General features: G+C 37.3%; 1 long non-coding RNA gene across 1 annotated transcript in view; it reads right to left on the bottom strand.

Annotated features, from left to right (window-relative positions):
• LOC145530306 (uncharacterized) overlaps nucleotides 1–21,213 on the bottom strand; it is a 161,634-nt gene that overhangs the window by 17,501 nt on the left and 122,920 nt on the right. Inside the window, exon 14 of the long non-coding RNA XR_014071644.1 lies at nucleotides 2,714–2,841. This is a non-coding gene — a long non-coding RNA (uncharacterized LOC145530306). The remainder of the gene's footprint in view (nucleotides 1–2,713; nucleotides 2,842–21,213) is intronic.

The following is a 21,213-nucleotide window of genomic DNA, read 5'->3' as shown; positions in this document are numbered from 1 at the left end:
TAAAAAGCATAGACATTACTTTCATGCCAAAGGTCCATATAGTCAAAGCTATGCTGTTTCCAGTAGTCATGTGTGGATGTGAGAGTTGGACCATAAAGAAGGCTGAGCACTGAAGAGTTGATGCTTTTGAATTGTGGTGCTTGAGATGACTCTTGAGAGTCCCTTGGACAACAAGGAGATCAAACCAGTCGATCCTAAAGGAAATCAACCCTGAATATTCATTGGAAGAACTGTTGCTGAAGCTGAAGCTCCATTACTATGGCCACCTGATGGGAAGATCCCACTCATTGGAAAAGTCTCTGATGCTGAGAAAGGCTGAGGGCAGAAGGAGAAGGGAGGGTGAGATGGTTGGATGGCATCACCGAGTCAATGGACGTGAATTTGAACAAACTCTGGGAGATAGTAAAGAACCAGGAAGACTGGCATGCTGCAGTCCATGGGGTCACAGAGTTGGATACGACTAAGAGACTGTATATAACAACAACAGCAACCCATCACTATGTAAAAATGAAGGATGAATTAGACTGCTTGATGTACAATGCCATAACAGGTGAACAACTTGGAATAAGTTGTTGGGATGGAGGGAGCTAGAATCATTGAAGAGACAGACTAAGCAAAGCCCTCATTTATACCTCATTAAATCATGAAGTGAATTTTGTATAACTACAAACCTTCATTTTCTGACCTTCAATTTTCTATATGGTGAAGTTTTTCGTTTGTTTTTTGTGGTGAGGGGGAGGGGGTGGCTTCCTTGGTAACTCAGCTGGTAAAGAATCAGCCTGCAATGCAGGAGACCCTGGTCAATTCCTGGGTCAGGAAGATCCTCTGTAGAAGGGATAGGCTACCCTTTCCAGTATTCTTGGGCTTCCCTGGTGGCTCAGACAGTAAAGAATCCACCTGTAATGCAAGAGACCTGGGTTCAATCCCTGGGTTTGGAAGATCACCTGGAGGAGGACATGGCTAGCCACTCTAGTATACTTGCCTGGAGAATTCCACGGAGAGAGGAGCCTGGCAAGCTACAGTGCATGGGGCTGCAAAGAGTTGTACACGGCTGAACGATTTTCACTTCAAAGTGTTTTTGGTACTTAGAACAATGTGGTATATAGCAAGTCTTCAATGAATATTTGTCAAGAGGAAGAACAATATTTCTATTTACAGTTGTAGGAGTGAGCTTAGCAATCTCTGTGTGACCGATGAAGATGTGTCACATTAAAAAATAGCAGCCAGTCTTATAAAGCAGCTTCTGTTTATTATGGCAGGAAGGCTAGGGTGCCAGGAAAAACTAAACCCCTTCACATGTGTACCCAAAACTCTGGCACAGGCATATGAGAGGCTACTCATAACCATCAGATGCATGAATGAAGGGAAGTGGGGCTAGGAGAGGGTTTCCTCCCTAGTAACTCAAAGCAGAATGACGAAGGGGGCTTTGAGTTTTCTCTAGCTCCTTACAAGATCATACTCAATTCCATTCAGTTCCATGTTCTTTGGCATCTGTTCTTTTCATCACCCTGGGCAGCCTAGCTGTTGAGCAATTAGAGAGTCAAAACTGCTGCATCATAGGAAGCTGTTGTACTTCACTGTCATGAGACCACAAGGTGATGGGAATTCCTCCCTTTTAAATACCATCTGCATATGTGTTATTTTCTTCATGGTAGTTGTATGTTATTCCACTAATGCTGTGTGAGCCACCCATGCACAGGACTATATGAACTAGAGGGAAAGCTGTTGCTTTTTTTCCAAGGACAGGTGGGTAATCCACAGTTATGGGTTGTGAGATATTAAACAGAGCCCACATCTTCCCATGGGATCTCTGAGTCTGCTATGTTCTTGGTGGTTCAAGTCATGCAAAGACAGCTGTTGACAGAAGAAAATAGGTAAACTAAACACACTACTTGCAGACATAAAACTTATTTTGTGGTATGATTGGCAGAGAACATTTATCTTGTCAAATTCCTTGAAATGGATTTCTCCATTTGAGATAGTATTTCTTGTAGCCCAAGAGGTACAGGTCTATCTGAATTTCAGACTGTTGTGAGCTTACATCTTTTCTCAGAGAATTAGTAAAAATACCATCCCTCATTTTTCAGTAAAAGTGATTGCACACACTTGTAGCTAACAAAACAGATCACCAACTCTTATTTTTAGTGTTTTGTAATGATGGCAGTGTGTCTTGATTTTTGTAGGATATTATTTCTAAGATAATTCATTAAGGCTATTTAGATGTAGCATGTCTTACAGACTGCAGTCTTCTATACTTGTACTTTTAAAGGATCTATACTTAATAATTTAAAAACTTTTAATAAATGCTCAGATTCAAGAGGTATATAGAACCAAGTCTACGAATTAGGAAAGGGTCATTAAAAACTGTTGTACATTTCTCTTCCCAGCCTGCAGAGCTCTCAATCCTAACACTACAGTAGAATCTCTTGGGTGAGATTTCTTAAACTGCTGATACCTGGATTCTAACTGAATCAGAAAGTCTCAGGTGGGGAAGGAAGCTATGAATAATTCCTAAAGCCTCCCCAGATCACTTTCTTGTGTACCCATGTGATAGTACTCTTGGCTTCTTTTCGATGAAATGAATCAAGCAATTAAATTAAATTTTAACACCCTAAAGCCCTTGAAAGTTCTCATGCAAATTCCACGGTCATGATCCCTTCCATTAGTATACAGAGAGAGATGGGGAACCAGGCATCCTCTGACAAGTAATTACCTTCTGTGGAGAAGATAAGGTTGCCAATTGCTGAAGGTGGTAAAGTGAAGATTCAGGAGATCATGCCACAGCAAGGGAGGCTCCATCCCAGTGCATCTGAGTTCCTCTGGTGTAAGCAGAATGTCATTCTGAAAATAGCACAACCCAAGGAGATTCCTTGAGAGGAAAGTAAAAAAGATGAACTGCCTTCTCAGCATGTCTCTTTTCCTGGTACATTTATTGGTTTCTATCATCAAATATAAATGAACTTTGATTTAGAATTGTATCCTGCTTATATCAGGAATTTGAGTTACTCTATCAGAAAGCCTTAATATGATTCTATTTTTAAAAAGTTAAGACTTCAGAGAGTGTATTTCTGGGAATTTGCAGCAATTACTCTTGCTTTTATTGTCTTTATAGAAAACATTTTTTCAGTTTAAAAATCCATGGAACTATCTTTAACTATAACCACAAAAATATTAGTAAATGCAGTGACTATAAGATTAGATGAGACTCTCAAAACACAGTTTTTCCCACGTATAAACTGTCAAATGATGGGACTGACAGCTTTCACACAGAAGCTTCATATCCATCACCAGGATCATGTGCTGTGAATTGCAAGCTTGTCAAAATATACTCTGAAAAGGTTGATGGGTCTGATTTCACCTGAAGAATTGCCAGCATGCATCAATATAGAGCAAGTAGAATATTGCCCAAGCAGTATCCTCTGTGCTCTGTTCCATAACAACAGTACCAAGGAGGGCTTATCCAGAAACTGTCAAGCAGATTTGTTAAGATAGGCAAAAGTCAATCTCAGAAGAAAGATTAGGATTTTGAAAATAATTATTTTGGACTTGAACTAGGAGACCACCATTATACTAAAATCCACAACTAATATTTTCACTAGATTTTAAGACATAACTTACTCTGTTTCTTAGTCAATAAGTTCAAAAGAGAAATAAAACTTTCCATGAGGTACGAAACATAAACAATTCATTCTTGGCTCCCTCTGCTGACCTTAGACCATGCTGTGCAGTAGAGGCCTGGGAATGGGTGAGAAAACTCCAGCTTCAGTGGGAATGTGAGAAACCCACCAAAAGGTAGACAGACCAAACATGTACCAAGCACACTTCATAGAAAGTGTGTCCATCAAGAATTAGAAAGCCAGATTTTCCTAATCAGTCATATGGAAAGAAAAATGATTTGACAATATCATAGATGACAGGAAATGGATGGCAGCAGGTGACCCAGGCAAGAAAAAAGTAGTTTTTTTCTTAAGATAGCATGCATTAATGGACAAGGTATAACTTAGTAATAAGAGCAGGTTATAAGAATGAAGTTGACATTATATGTGCAGGTATGCTGCAGTATGTTTTGTGGTGTTCATCTATCAAAGCAGACTTATAGCGAGAAGCCCAGATAGAGCTTTTTATGCCCCAGTTCAACGGAACAGTGTGTGGTGTAAATATAATAAAGGTGGTGAATAATGGTGCTGCTGCTGCTGCTGCTAAGTCGCTTCAGTCATGTCCAACTCTGTGCGACCCCATAGACGGCAGCCCACCAGGCTCCGCCATCCCTGGGATTCTCCAGGCAAGAACACTGGAGTGGGTTGCCATTTCCTTCTCCAATGCGCGAAAGTGAAAAGTGAAAGTGAAGTTGTTCAGTCATGTCCTATTCTTCGCGACCCCATGGACTGAAGCCTACCAGGCTCCTCCGTCCATGGGATTTTCCAGGCAAGAGTACTGGAGTGGGTTGCCGTTGCCTTCTCCATGATGATGATGGGTGGATAGCAAAGTTTCTTAGGTAAATGATATGTACAAACACTGTTCTAAGAACTTTAAGGGTGTTACCAGATTTAATCTTCATAAAAACTGTAGGAGGTGAGTATTCTTATGATTCCTCTTATACAAGTAATGCAAAGAAATAGAGGAAAAACATAATAGGAAAGACTAGAAATCTCTTCAAGAAAATTGGAGATATCAAGGGAACACTTCATGCAAGGATGGGCACAATAAAGGATGGAAACAATAGGGACCTAAAAGAGAAGCAGAAGAGATTAAGAAGAGGTGGCAAGAATACACAGAAGAACTGTATTTTTTAAAAAAACTGTATTTTAAAAAAGAATACACAGAAAACCACAATGATATTGTCACTCACCTAGAGCCAGACATCTTGGAGTGTGAAGTTAAGTGAGTCTTAGGAAGCATTACTATGAACACAGCTAGTGGAGGTGATGAAATTTCAGCTGAGCTCTTTAAATTCCTAAAAACACAATTGTGTTAAAGTGCTGCACTCAAAATGTCAGCAAATTTGGAAACCTCAGCGGTGACCACAAGACTGGAAAAGATCAGTTCTCATTTCAATTCAAAATCAGGGCAACGCCAAACAATAGTCATTCTGCTATACAATTGCACTCCTTTCACATGCTGGCAAGGTAATGTTCAAAATCCTTCAAGCTAGGCTTCAGTAGTATGTGAAGCAAGAACTTTCAGATGTACAAGCTGGCTTTGGAAAAGGCAGAGGAATCAGAGATCAAATTGCCAACATTGATTGAATCGTAGAGAAAGGGAGGGATTCCAGAAAAGCCTCTACTTCTGCTTCACTGACTCTGCTAAAGCCTTTGCGTGGATCTCCACAAACTGTGGAAAATGGGAATACCAGACCACCTAACCTGCCTCCTGATAAACCTGTATACAGGTCAAGAAGCAACAGTTAGAACTGGAAATGGAACAATAGACTGATTTCAAATTGGGAAAGCAGTAAGACAAGGCTGTATATTGTCACCATGTTTATTTAACTTCTACACAGAGTACATCATGCAAAATACTGGGCTGGATGAAGCCCAAGCTGGAATCAAGTTTTCCAGTAAAAATATCAACAATCTCAAATAAACAGATGATACCACTCTCAAGGCAGAAAGTGAAGAGGAACTAAAGAGCCTCTTGATGAAAGTGAAAGAGGACTTAAAACTCAACATTCAAAAGACTAAGATCATGGCATCTGTTCCCATCACTTCCTGGAAAATAGAAGGAGAAGTGGAAACAGTGACATTTTATTTTCTTGGGCTCAAAAATCACTGTAGACTTCAACTGCAGCCATGAAACTAAAGGACACTTGCCCCTTGCAAGGAAAGCTATGGCAAAAATAGACAGCATATTAAAAAGCAGAGACATGACTTTGCTGTCAAAGGTCTATATAGTCAAAGCTATGGTTTTTCCAGTAGTCATGTATGGATGTGAGAGCTGGACTGCAAAGAAGGCTGAGCACCAAAGAACACTTGCTTTCGACCTATGGTGCTGGAGCAGACTCTTGAGAGTCCCTTGGACAGTAAGGAGATCAAACCAGTCAATCCTAAAAGAAATCGACCCTGAATACTTATTGGAAGGACTGATGCTGAAGCTGAAGCTCCAATACTTTGGCCACCTGATGCAAAGAACTGACTCATTGGAAAAGACCCTGAGGCTGGGAGAGGTTGAAGGCAAAAGGAGAAGAGGGTGGCAGAGGAAGAGACGGTTAGATAGCATCACCAACTTAATGGACGTGAGTTTGAGCAAATTCCGGGAGATAGTGAAGGACAGGAAAGCCTGGCATGCTATTGTGCATGAGGTCGCAAAGAGTCGGATGTGACTTAGCAACTAAACAGCTCAGAAGTAGCTTATGTTTAGGGATATTAAATACCTAGCCCAAGATCATATAGCTCATAATGGTACAGAGAGGAAAGAAACCCCTATGGGAACCCTCAATTTTTGCTTTTCATATATAGCAAAATCCCATACGCAAAATATGACAAAAATATTTTCAAATATCTATATGCTTCCCTGTTTTCCCCAATACAGCAATATTCCACAGACAGACTTTCCATATAGAGTCTCAAAGTAGTCATGTTTGGGTGATACCAAAAAAAATCATGTTTTTTCTTATATACAGCTGGTACCACTTTCTCAGAACACTTGATCATACTCCTCTACTTGCCCTTATATCACATAGATTCCTATGTAATATTATTATGCAAACACAACAGTACCTGAAAATCAAGTGTTTTTCCTGACAAGTATTCTTCTTGTAGTATTTATACTGCAAAGCTACTATTGCTAATAGAATCTAGTATACTGCTTAATGTTAGTTAACATGACCCAAGGAAGGACTGAGCATATACAGATCAAAGTGTTGCTTATTTGTCCAAATTTAAGGTGATATTTTCCATATGTTTCATTCAAACAGATGGGGTTAATGCTGTAGAAATATCCTATTTTTACCCAGATCAAAAGAAAGCTTGTGAAACCTGTTATCACCATCATCTTCCTGGATTCAAAGATATGACACAGAGAATGAAGTGAAGTGATCATAGTCACAGAATTAGGAAAAGCAGACTAAACCTGATCATCCACCCCCTGCAGAGTGGTAATCATATCCAAGGCAGCAGGCCAGGTGCCCAAGAGAGCAACTAGCAGACATATTGTCATCATAGCCTCACTCTGGGGCTGCTTTCCTGGGACTTTCAGTTGGGAATCAAGAGAGCTTTTAAGAACACTATTTTTCATTTATTCTACAGATACTTATTGAACATGTACTGTGGGGCTCAGCAGACAGGCCCTGCCTTCAACATGCTGAGAGCCTAGTGAGGACACAAATAAGAAAAAAAAAATCACTGATTTATGGGTACAGTAGAGGGACTCCTTACCCAATACCACTGAAATCTTTCATAAACAGGCCACTCAACAGCTAAGTGTTAAAGAACTAGTTGTATGGCTATTACCCTGGGAAATGGGTGCTGTGCTGTCCAGAAGAGGGTAAAGCAGATGAAAAATTTAGGAAAACAACCTGCTTAAGAAGCTTGATGAGTTGGAGGAGGGGGCATAAGAGGCATGTGGGGCTGTGTTTGAGGAGAAGAGGGCAGAAGGACCAGATAATGGAGACTCTTTTTTTTTTTTTTTTACTGTAAATGAAACAAAGATGAATATTTTTAATGATAAAAGGTACAATTCACAAAGAAGATAGACATCATAAACTATTAGACACCTAAACAACAAGGAAACAAAGATACATAAAACAAAAATCAGAAGAAATACAAGGGAAAAGAAAAATATATATAATTTTACTGAGACATATTAACATTTCTCTGATAATATTTTATCAAGTGCAGAAAATATAAGAATAGTAGCACCTTGAATGGTGTCATTAATAATTTAAATATGATAGATTTATATTTAACTAATTTATATTAGTCATATCCTACACAAATATATTTAAAGTTTTGTATCTCACACATTGTAATTAGATGGCCATAGGACACTTACAAAAATTGGCAAAAAGACAAACATTACTAAATTTCAAAAACTAGAATTCATTTTTGTGTGTGTGATTCAGTTATACATATACACATATATTATTTTTGAAATTATTTTCCATTAGAGGTTATTACAAGATACTGACTGTAGCTCCCTGTGCTACACAGTCAACCTTTGGTGCTTGTCACATATCTATCTTTTAATTAGGCAAAACTTCATAGGTTTTCTAACATATATATATTATATTATATATATATTTCTCATATATATCTATACAAGCTGTTTTACTACACTTGATAAAGGCTTGAGAAAGAACATCAAAAAAAAAAAAGAAGAGATAGAGAAATTGGAAAACAAACTAAATGAAATGGGAGCCCTGAAATAGAAAAAGTGAAACAAACTAGATAAATGTAAAAGATTCTCATATAATACAGTTGTTTTTAAACATGGCTGTCCATTAGAAACATACCTGGAGCTCTGGCAAAAAATAGAAAGCAATACCTGGGCATTTGTAATTTTCAAAGAATTCCAAGATAATTCTGATATGCATCTAGATTTTTAAAAATTATTACAGGTTTTTCTATTAAATAGTAGTTTTGGTGATATAGAATTCTATGATTTTTCTGTTAACCAATCATGATACAATGATATGATTAAGTGAATAATAGTTACATAATTACAATAGTAAAAATATTTATCAGTTTTCATAATCAATAGCCAGGCAAAAACTAAAAGATAATTACAATTGCAAGCCATAATGGGAACACGATTAGCCTAACAATATAAAAGAATTACATACAATTTGGGGGGTCAAGCAGAATGATAGGATAAGTGGAAGTGTATACAGGCACATGTTTTCATCTGCTCAGCCAGTCTATGTCTTTTGGTTGGTGCATTAAGCCCATTTACATTTAAGGCAATTATCGATAGGTATGTTCCTATTATGGTTTTATTAATTGTTTTTGGTTTATTTTCTGTAGGTAGGGCTTTTCCTTCTCTTGTTTTCTGCCTAGAGAAGTTCCTTTAGCATTAATTATAAAGCTGCTTTGGTGGTGCTGAATTCTCTTAATTTTTGCTTGTCTGGAAAGCTTGATTTCTCCATCAAATCTGAAGGAGAGACTTGCTGGGTAGAATATTCTTGCTTGTAGGTTCTTCACTTTCATCACTTTAAATATATCATACCATTCCCTTCTGACTTGTAGAATTTCTGTTGAGGAATCAGCTGATAGCCTGATTGGAGTTTCCTTGTATGTTATTTGTCGTTTTTCTCTTGCTGCTTTTAATATTTTATCTTTGTCTTTAATTTTGTCAATTTGATTACTATGTGTCTCAGTGCTTTCCTCCTTGGGTTTATCCTGCCTGGGACTCTGTGCTTCCTGAACTCATTTGACTATTTCCTTTCCCATGTTAAGGAAGTTTTCAGCTATTATCTCTTTAAATATTTTCTCAGGTCCTTTCTCTCTCTTATTTCCTTCTGGGACAGCTATAATGTGAATATTGCTGCATTTAATGTTGTCCCAGAGATCTCTCAGGCTATCTTCATTTCTTTTCATTCTTTTTTTTATATTCTGTTCTGTGCCAGTGATTTCCACCATTCTGTCCTCCAGATCGCTTATCCATTCTTATGCCTCAGTTATGCTGTTATGGATTCCTTGTAGTGTATTATTCATCTCTTTAGTTCTTGCAGGTCATGATAAACATTTCTTGCATCTTCTCAACCTTTGCCTCCATTCTTTTTCTGAAATCCTGAATCATATTCACTATCATTATTCTGAATTCTTTTTCTGGAAGTTTGCCTATCTCCATTTCATTAAGCTGTTTTTCTAGGGTTTCATCTTGTCCCTTCATCTGGGATGTAACTTTCTGCTTTTTCATGCTAATTAACTTTCTGTAATGTGGTTTTGTTTTAGTTACTGTGGGATTGTGGTTCTTCTTGCTTCTTCTGTCTGTCCTATGATGGAAGAAGCTAAGAGGCTTGTGTAAGCCTCTGATGGAAGGAACTGGTGGTGGGAAAAACTCGGTTTTGTTCTGGTGGTCAGGGCCTTACTCTGTAAATCCAATTATCTGCTGATGGGTGAGGTTGTGCTTCCTCCCTGGTAGTTTTCTGGCTTGAGGTGACCTAACTCTTGGGTCTACAGGCTCTATGGTCAGGGTAATGGTGACCTCCAAGAGGTAAAAGGAGGCCTTCCCAGATAGCTGCTGTTCGTCCCCCCAACCCTGTGGTGAGCCCCTGCCAACCCATGCCTCCACAGGAGACTTTCCAGCACTAGCAGGTAGTTTTGGTTCAGTTTCTGTAGAGTTGCTGCTCTTTTCCTCTGAGTCTTGGGGTGTGCAAGGCTTCGTTGATGCCCTCCAAGATTGAAGTTTCTATTTTCCCCAGTCCTGTGGAAGCCTTGTGATCAAACCCCACTGACCTTCAAGGTCAGATTCCCTGGGGACTCCCAGTTGCTTTTTCAGGTCCCCAGGCTGGTAAACCTGAAATAGGGTTCTGAACCTTCATGACTGTGGGAGGATTTCTTTAGTATAGTTGTTCTCCAGTTTGTGGGTCACCCACCCAGCGGGTATGGGATTTGATTTTATAGTGATTGTGCCCCTCCTACCATCTTGCTGCAGCTTCTTCTTTGTCTTTGGACTTGGGGTATCTTTCTTTGGTATGCTTCAACATCTTCCTGTCAATGGCTGCTCAACAACTAGTTGTGATTTTGGTGCTCCTGAAGGAGGAGATGAGTGCATGTCCTTCTACTCCACCATCTTGAACCAGAAGCCTGGAGAGTCTTATGGAAGAAGTTATCTTGGAAGCCAACAAGAAGGCCTAAAGAATACTACTATGGTGAAGAACACAACCTAATTTGGAGAATTATCAGATAATTGCAGAACCTGTGCAGAAGAGATAGAGACTTGAGTGAAAAAAACCATTTTAGGAGACTATTATTGCCATGAGCTAGAGTAAATTCATACTGAGGGTTGAAAATGGAAAAGCAAGACATGGTGATTTACTTGATATGTGGGTTCAATATGAAGGTTGACTCATGTTTAGTTTTGGTAATTGAGGAGAAGTTGTTTGGAGCTGACTGAGGGAATAAATTCAAAAAGAAGTGTTCAAGAAATTGATAAGAAAGAAGGTAACATTACAACTTCAGCTTGGGATATGATGAGCTTGAAATGTTTGTAAGATGTGGAAATGAACCTGAAACAATGTGTCTGAGGTTGAGGAAGGTGAACCAGAGTTGAAAAAGGAAATTTGGATGTTTTCTGCAGTATATTATGGATTAAGTCATGGAGATGAAAATGCTGGGTCAAATAGATCTTATGATGATGAGATTCATGGACAGAACCCTGGGCAAGCAGCAGTTATATGGCACCAATAAAAGATAAGGCAAAAAAGTAGATTGGTTGGGAAATAATTGCTCAAATTCTTAGAAACCTATAGAATGGAATGTCATCAAAAGCAGGCTTCCAATTTCAACTCAGATATACAAAGCCCTTGAAAGTCCCCATTACATAAGGGGAAAGCTGAACAAACAAAATATAGGTGATTTTCTTGAAGCCAGTGGAGAATTGAAGTTATAGGAATCAACATTACAAAATCAGGGGAATCTGGCACATCCAGAGAGCTATAGCTCTCAAGATTTGCTTACCTGAAGCAGAAGGCGCTGAATGTCATTAGCCAAAAGGAACAGTTAAATAGTAACTCTGAAGACTTATTGGAGGCTGAGAAAATCCGGGGAAACTTCAGTCACCATGAGAACTCCCATATTTCTGCAGGTTTTTCTTCTAGCAATTTCACCAGGTTTTCATAAAAGGGATCCAAGAAAGTTCCTAACATGATACTGACAGGAGATGGGGAAGAGCAGCCATTTTGAAACCTTTCCAAAGGCTTCTATCGAACAATGGGAAATTCTGAAACTTTAGTTCTGTTGGAGGAAGGGACGTGTGCTCCACTCCAGGCTGCTCCAGCATTCTTATCTCATCAAAAAAAAAAAAGAAGAAGAAGATGATGAAAATGAATAAGACCACAGTGAATATCAGACAGGGCTTAAAGAACTAGACCAGGAAAACTGGAATCAGGAAGATGAACAGGGGCTTGTGAGGGAATTTTGACACGTCAAAGAAGGACATTCCTAAAACATTTCTGAAACCCACATTCCTGAGTCATAGGCACACTAAAAGACTGACATTTAATCAGGATTAGCAAACGTCCTCTTCCCCCTTATCCTAAAATGAAACAAACAGTCCTCCACTAGTCACAGTGGATTACAGTTTAAAAACTGCAAGACACTCTCTCTAAGGACTGGTAAAAAGGGAAATCCAAAAGACAGGAGGGGAGAAAAAACAAAGTCCACTGGAGGAATTTGAAGCCTCTGTTATATATGGCTACATTAGACATTAAACGCAGCCCTTCTGATAGATTAGCATACATTCTCATATGAAAGGAGTTTACCTCAGTACCTACAACCCCCTGCCAGGATTCTCTGTCCATGGGATTCTCCAGGCAAGAATACTGGAGAGGGTTTCCATTTCCTTCTCCAATTATCCCTTAAAACATGGCTGGATTTCTTTAAACATTAAAAAGATATGTTAATAAGCAAGAATAAACATAGCTGATAACACAAAGAAATTATCAGAACCAGACTCAAACATAACACAGTTTTTGGAATTATCATACAAGAAATTTAAAATAACTATGATTAACATGCAAGCTATCAGCAGAAAAAGTAGACAGCATGTACCAAAAGATGGAAATGGTAGCAGAGAGATAAGAAAACATTTAAAAATCAAAATGAAATGCTAGGAATCAAAAGCACATTATTAGAAATGAAGAACACATTTGACAGACTCAAAAGTAGATTCAAAATAACTAAAGGAGAAATCAGTGAACCTGGAGATAGGTCAATGAAAACTTCACAAATGGAAGCACAAATGGAAGAACAAAACTTCCTAGAATTTTGGACACTATCAAAAAGCATGATATACAGATAATTGGAATAACAGAAGGATCAGAAAGAGAATGGGACAGAAGAAATATTTGAAGAAATAATAACTGAAACTTTCCAAAACTAATGACAGATACCAACCACAGATTTAAAAAAATCTACTAAGTAACAAGCAGTATAGAAAAATTAAAAGAAAAAAAAACTGGCCAAATTACAGTTAAATTGTAGATATAAAAAATAGAGAAAATCTTGAGGAAGATAGAGGGAATAGACCATCTTATTTATAAAGGAACAAGGATATGAATTACAACAGACTTCTCACCAGACACCATTCAAGCAAGAAATGAGTAGAGTAATATCTTCAAATTGTTAAAAGAAAAAACATCTACCAATCTGGAATTCTGCATTGGATTAATGTCATATCTGATTTTTCATTAAAAGTTAAGGGAAAATATTTTTCAGAAAAGAAAGCCTGACAAGGCTCACTGCTAGTAGCTCTGCAATATACAAATGACAACAGGTCTTCAGGCAGAAGGAAAATTGTGTGAGCAAAAAAGAAAGGAAAACCATTAAAAGAGAATAAATGAACATAAATTATTTTATTTTCCTATTCTTATTCATCTAGAATATAACACTCTTTTTAAAGCAATAATACTTATAATATATTGGTGTTGACAGTGTATGGATAAATGAAAACAACAATGTCATAAGGGATTGGAAGGGGAATTGGAAATGCTTGTTATGAAGAACCAGTACTACACATAAAGCAGTATAGCGCTATTTGAAGAGACTTTAAATTATTTAAAATGTACATTGCAAAACCTATAACAATTACTAAAAATGTTTTAAAAGTAAACAAAAATTACATATGAAGAGAGGATATAAAATGGAAATGTACAAAATATGCAATTTAAATCACAGAAGGCAGGAAAAAAACAGGAAAAGGAAATATAGGGGGGAAATGCAAAGAACAGAAGACAATTAGCAAGGTATTAGATTTTAATCCAAGTGTACTGATTACTATTCTAAAGGTTAATGGTCAAAATTTACCAGTTAAAAGACAGATATTATCAAATTACATTTTTTACTAAAGGTCCAACTGTACTGTTTTTAAGAAAATACACATTAAATATAAACTCGGATAGATTAAAAGTTGAAATTGAGAAACATATGTCATGCTAATACTAATTAAAAGAAAACTGCAATTAAAAAGACACATTTTTTAAAATTTTTACCAAGAACTTTATTGAACAACAGATTCACCATTTTGTTCCACCATATTTTGCCATTTTTCAGGCAACTTCATAATTTCATATTCTCAAAACTTTTTATCTGTTTGAGCAAAGAACTGTTCCAGGTGCTTTTCACAGTCTTCAAGAGAATTGAAATTTTTTCCATTAAAGAATTCTATAAACTGAAGTAAGCAGACATCTTAAACTGCAATGTCTGGTGAATACAGTAGATGAATCAGAACTTCCTGGTCAAGCTGTAGCAGTTTTTGCCTAATTTTCAAAGAACATGCAGCCTTGAGTTATCTTAATAAAAGATTTTTTTTTTTTTCCTGTTGACTAATTCTGGACACTTTTCACTGAGTGTAACTTCAGTTGATCTGACTGGGATCAGTACTTGTTGGAATTAACAATTTGATTTTCCAGAAGGAGCTCATAATAGAAGACTCCCTTCTAATTCCACCACACACACATCACTTTCTTTGATTGGAGACTGTCCTTTGGTGTGGTTGGTGATGGCTCATGTCACTTGCCCCATGATTTTTCCATTTCACATTACTGTATCAACTTCTCATTGCCCATCACAATTAGCTTTGAAAATGAAACACTTTTATTATGTTTCAGTAGAGAGTCTCACAAGGAAATATAGTCAAGGAGTTTTTTTCCCATTTAACTTCTATAGAACCCAAGCATCAAAATGATTAACATAGCAAAGCTAGTGCAAATGATTTTCAGTGCTTGATTTGGATATTTTGAGTATCTTGGCTATCTCCCACGTGGTACAACGTTGATTATTCTCAGTTAATGTCTTAATTTCATCACTATTAACTTCAACTCGTCTATCCAACCATAGAAGAGGGTCCAGTGAGAAAGCTCTAGCATGAAACTTCGCAAACCACTTGTGACATATTCGCTCAGTCACAACACCTTCGTCATACACAGCACAAATTTTTTTTGTGCTTCAGTTGCATTTTTACCTTTCTTGAAATAATAAAGCATAATATGCCAAATATGTTGCTTTTTTTCTTCCATCTTCAATATTAAAATGGCTACACAGAAATTAACCAATTTTAATGTTTTTTTAAAAGCATGCTGATATGACATTTGTCACAATACAACCTAACAAAATTGCTTCAAATGAAGTTAAAGAAAACTAAGCAATATAAGAGTCATCTTATGGGGAAAAAAAAGCACGAATCTTTTGGCTAATAAAATACATGAAGCAAAAACTTATTCAGTTAAAAAGATAAATTGACAATGATAGTTGGAGAGTTCAACTCTCTTGGTAATTGTTAAAGAAGTGGGCAGAAAATCAGTGAGGATGTAGATAATGTGGGGCTTCCATGATGGCTCAGCAGTTAAAATAATCTGCTTGCAATTCAGGAGATGCTGGTTTGACCCCTGTGGAGGAGGACAGAGCAACCCACTCAAGTATTCTTGCCTGGAGAATCTCATGAACAGAGGAGCCTAGGGGCCTAGAGTCCATAGGGCCACACAGAGCTGGACAGGACTGAAGCAACTGAACACACACACACCCACACATGTAGGTAATGTGAATGGTGTTATCTATCAACTTGTTCTAGTTGGCATTTATAGAGCACTCTTTCCAGCTTCAGTGGTATATATATTATTTCCAAATACATATGGAATATGATAAACCATATTCTGAGTTTAAATATATCTTAAAACATTAAAATAATAGAAATCATACAAAGAACAGTCTTAAATCACAATGCAATTAAATTAGAAATCAGCAAGAGATAGATATCTGGGAAAGTCTCAAATATTTAGATTTAACACAGTTTTAAACAATCCATGGGTCAAAGAAATGTCAAAAGAAACATTTTAAATATTTTAAACTGAGTGAAAAAGAAAACAAAAGTATGAAAACTGGTGGAATACAGCTAAACCACAATTAAAGGGAGTTTGCAGCAATTAAGTGCATGTATTAGAAAAAATAAAGATGTAAAATCAATAACCTATGTTGCCACTTCAGAAAAAAGAGAAATAAGATTCAAATTAACCTTGAAACAAGAAGGAAGGAAATAAGTTATATAGTTAGAAAAAAAATCTGTGAATCTGCAAACAGGAAAGCTATAGAGATAATCCACAAAACCAAAGATGGCTGTCTAAAAACATAAATCAAACTGATAAAACTTTTTGCTATTGTTTAGTCTCTAAGTCAGGTCTGACTCTTTGTGATCCCATGGACCACAGCATGTCAGATGTTCCTGTCCTTCACTATCTCTCTGAGTTTGCTCAAACTCATGTCCATTGTGTTGGCAATGCCATCCAACATCTCATTTTCTGTTAAGCCCTTCTCCTCCTGCCTTCAATCTTTCACAGCATCAGAATCTTTTCCTATAAATTGGCTCTTCACATCAAGTGGCCAAAGTATTGGAGCTTCAGTTTCAACATCAGTCCTTCCAGAATATTCAGGGTTGATTTCCTTTAGGATTTTCTGGTTTGATCTTCTTGCTGTCCAAGGGACTCTCAAGAGTCTTCCCCAGCACCACAGTTCAAAAGCATCAATTCTTTGGTGCTCAGCCTTCTTTATGGTCCAACTCTCACATCTGTACATCACCACTGGAGAAATTACAGCTCTGACTATATGGACCTTTGTCAACAAATTGATGTCTCTTCTTTTTAATACATTATCTTGGTTTGTCATAGTTTTCCTTTCAAAGAGTAAGCGTCTTTTCATATCATGGCTGCAGTCACCATCTGCAGTGATTTTGGAGCCCAAGAAAACAAAGTCTGCCACTATTTCCATTTCTTCCCCATTCATTTGTCATCAGGTGGTTACCAGATGCCATGATCTTAGTTTTTTGAATGCATGATACTATGCCACTATGCATTTTAAAACCCTAAAGGTGCTACTAGAAGATTACTAGAGCTTCTCAATGAATTTTGGTAAAGTTGCAGGATTCAAAATTAATACACAGAAATGTCTTGCATTCCTATGCATTAACAACAAAACATCACATATATTTACACTAAGAAAAGAACAGAAAGAGAAGAAAACAATCTCACTTACCATCTCTTCTAAAAGAATAAAATACCTAGAAACAAACCTGTCAAAGGAGGCAAAAGACTTGTACTATAAAATACTGATGAAAGCAATAAAAAACAACACAAACAGAGATATATCATGTTCTTGGATTGTAAGAATCAATATTGGGAAAATGATTATACTACCCAAAGCAATCTACAGATTCAGTGAAATCCCTATGAAATTCCAAATGACATTTTTCACAGAATTAGAGCAAAATTGTTTTACGATTTGTAGGAAAACACAAAGGACTCCGAGTAGCCAAAGCAATCTTGAGAAAGAAAAATGGAACCTGGTAAGAGGGAGGAGGCAGAAACTGGGCTGACCCCTTCCCCTCTTATGGCCATCAGTCCTTACTTGGTGCACCAGAATCCCAGCTATCAATAAGCCTTTCCAACGGGAAAGCCAAGGTGTGCAACTAGAGCAGGCTGTATTACTGCAGCAGCAGCCATGTGGACGACAGCTTCCTTATCCCAGGTGCATAGTCCACAACTGGGACACTTCAAAATACCAGGTGTCTAAGCAGGCCAAAGAGTTCTTGGAGTTCGTGTACAAGGATCCCCTGATTGACATCCAGCAGCAGAACTCCCATGCCATAGGGACACACAGAACAGCTAGCCAGCCTCATGTGGCTATGGCAGCAGCTGAAGTCGCTGTGAGCTTATTTGTTCAGCTGCCAGTGGCAGTGGCCGAGGATCTGTGCCACAGAATTTTCCCCAGAGAATACTTCCTTCAACAGATCCGCCTGTACTCCCTCGCTGATCTGCAGCAGAGAAGAGATCCAGCTCCACCCACCAGAACACAGACACAAGCTCCCCTAACCAGGAAACCTTGACAAGCCACTAGTCCAACCCCACCCACAGGGAGCAACCTCCACAATAAAGAGGAAGCACAAACTTCCAGCCTGCAGAAAAGCCACCCCAAACAGCAATCTAAACAAAATGAAAAGGCAGAGAAATATTCAGCAGGTAAAGGAGCATGATAAATGCCCACCAAATCAAACACAAGAGGAGGAGATAGGGAGTCTACTTGAAAAAGAATTCAGAATAATGATAGTAAAGATGATCCAAAATCTTGAAAACAAAATGGAGTTACAGATAGATAGACTAGAGACAAGGATTGAGAAGATGCAAGAAATATTTAACAAGGACCTAGAAGAAATAAAAAAAAGTCAGTCAATAATGAATAATGATTGCAATAACTAAGATCAAAAGCACTCTGGAGTGAACCAATAGTAGAATAACTAAGGCAGAAGATAGGATAGTGAGGTGCAAGAGAGAAAGTGGAAATAAATTAAGCAGAGAGGGAAAAAGAAAAAAGAATTAAAAGAAATGAAGACAACTTCAGAAACCTCTGGGACAATGTTAAACGCCCCAAGATTCGAATCATAGGAGTCCAAGAAGAAGAAGGCAAAAAGAAAGGCCATGAGAAAATACTTGAGGAGATAATAGTTGAAAAATTCCCTAAAATGGGGAAGGAAATAGCCACCCAAGTCCAAGAAAACCAGAGAGTCCCAAACAGGAGAAACCCAAAGTGAAACACCCCAAGACACATATTAATCAAATTAATGAAGATCAAACACAAAGAGCAAATATTAAAAGCAGCAAGGGAAAAACAACAAATAACACACAAAGGGTTCCCCATAAGGATAACAGCCGATCTTTCAATAGAAGCTCTTCAGGCCAGAAGGGAATGCAAGACATATTTAAAGTGATGAAAGAGTAAAACCTACAACCCACATTACTATACCCAGGAAGGATCTCATTCAAATATGAAGGAGAAATCAAAAGCTTCACAGACAAGCAAAAGCTCAGAGAATTCAGCACCACTAAGCCAGCTCTTCAACAAATGCTAAAGGATCTTCTCTAGACAGGAAACACAGAAAAGGTGTATAAATTCAAACCCAAAACAACAAAGTAAATGGCAACGGGATCATATTATCAATAATTACCTTAAAGGTAAACGAGTTGAATGTCCCAACCAAAAGACAAAGACTAACTGAATGGATACAAAAACAAGACCCCTATATATGCTGTCTACAGGAGACCGACCTCTAAACAAGGGACACATACAGATGGAAAGTGAAGCGCTGGAAAATGATATTTAATACAAAGGGAGAAAAAAGAAAGGAGGAGTAGCAATACTCATATCAGATAAAATAGACGTTGAAATAAAGTCCATGAGAAGAGACAAAGAAGGACACTACATAATGATCAAAAGGTCAATCCAAGAAGAAGACACAACAATTACAAGTATATATGCACCCAACATAGGAGCATAATATGTAAGGCAAATACTAACAAGCATGAAAGGGGAAACTAACAGTAACAATAATAGCGGGAGACTTTAATACCCACTCATACCTATGGCTAGATCAACCAAACAGAAAATTAACAAGGAAACACAAACTTTAAATGATACAACGGACCATTAGACCTAATTGATATCTATCGGACATTTCACCCCAAAACAATGAATTTCACTTTTTTCTCAAGTGCACACGGAACATTCTCCAGGATAGATCACATCCTGGGCCATAGATCTAGCCTTGGTAAATTAAAAAAAAAAAAGAAATAATTTCAAGCATTTTTTCTGATCACACTATGGTAAGATTAGATGTCAATTACAGGGGAAAAAAAACCTAGTAAAAATACAAACATATGGAGACTAAACAACATGCTTCTGAATAACCAACAAATCACAGAAGAAATCAAAAAAGAAATCAAAGTATGCATAGAAACAAATGAAAATGAAAACACGACAACCCCAAACCTATGAGATTCAGTAAAAGCAGTGCTAAGGGGAAGGTTCATAGCAACACAAGCCTACCTCAAGAAACAAGAGAAACATCAAACAAATAACCTAACTTTACACCTAAAGCAACTAGAAAGAGAAGAAATGAAGCATCCCAGGCTTAGTAGAAGGAAAGAAATAATAAAAATTAGGGCACAAATAAATGAAAAAGAAACAAAGGAGACCATAGCAAATATCAACAAAACTAAAACCTGATTCTTTGAGAAGATAAATAAAATAGCCAAATCATTCTCCAGACTCATCAAGAAAAAAAGGGAGAAGAATCAAATCAACAAAATTAGAAAAGAAAATGGAGAAATCACAACACACAATACAGAAATACAAAGGATTGTAGAGACTACTCTCAGAAACTATATGGCAATAAAATGGACAACTTGGAAGAAAGGGACAAATTCTTAGAAAAGTATAACTTTCCAAAACTGAACCAGGAAGAAATAGAAAGTCTTAACAGACCCATCACAAGCACAGAAATTGAAACTGTAATCAAAAATCTTCCAACAAACAAAACCCAGGACCAGATGGCTTCACAGGTGAATTCTACCAAAAATTTAGAAAAGAGATGACACCTATCCTACTCAAACTCTTCCAGAAAATTGTAAAGGCAGGTAAACTGCCAAACTCATTCGATGAGGGCACCATCACCCTAATACGAAAAACAGATAAAGCTGACACAGAAAAAGAAAATTACAGCAAATATCACTGATGACCAAAGATGCAAAAATCCTTTACAAAATTCTAACAAACAGAATCCAACAACATATTAAAAAGATCATACATCATGACCAAGGGGGCTTTATCCTAGGGATCCAAGGATTTTTCAATATTCACAAATCAATCAACATGATACACCACATTAACAAATTGAAAGTTACAAATCATATGATTATCTCAATAGATGCAGAGAAAGCCTTTGAAAAAATTCAACATTCATTTATGATAAAAAAAAAAAAAACGTCTAGAAAGCAGGAATAGAAGGAACATACATCAATATAATAAAAGCCATACATGATAAACCCACAGCAAACAACCTCAGTGGGGAAAAATTGAAAGGATTTCTCCTAAACTCAGGAACAAGACAAGAGTGCCCACTCTCACCACTGCTATTCAACATAGCTTTGGAAGTTTTAGCCACAGCAATCAGAGAAGAAAAAGAAATAAAAGGAATCCAGATTAGAAAAGAAGAAGTAAAACTTTCACTGTTTGC

Source organism: Giraffa tippelskirchi, chromosome 12, assembly GCF_054371585.1.
Source record: "Giraffa tippelskirchi isolate mGirTip1 chromosome 12, T2T-mGirTip1v1.2.pri, whole genome shotgun sequence".
Classification (NCBI taxonomy): domain Eukaryota; kingdom Metazoa; phylum Chordata; class Mammalia; order Artiodactyla; family Giraffidae; genus Giraffa; species Giraffa tippelskirchi.
Note: the sequence above shows the minus strand (reverse complement) of the source record. Positions and strands in the feature narration are given on the sequence as shown.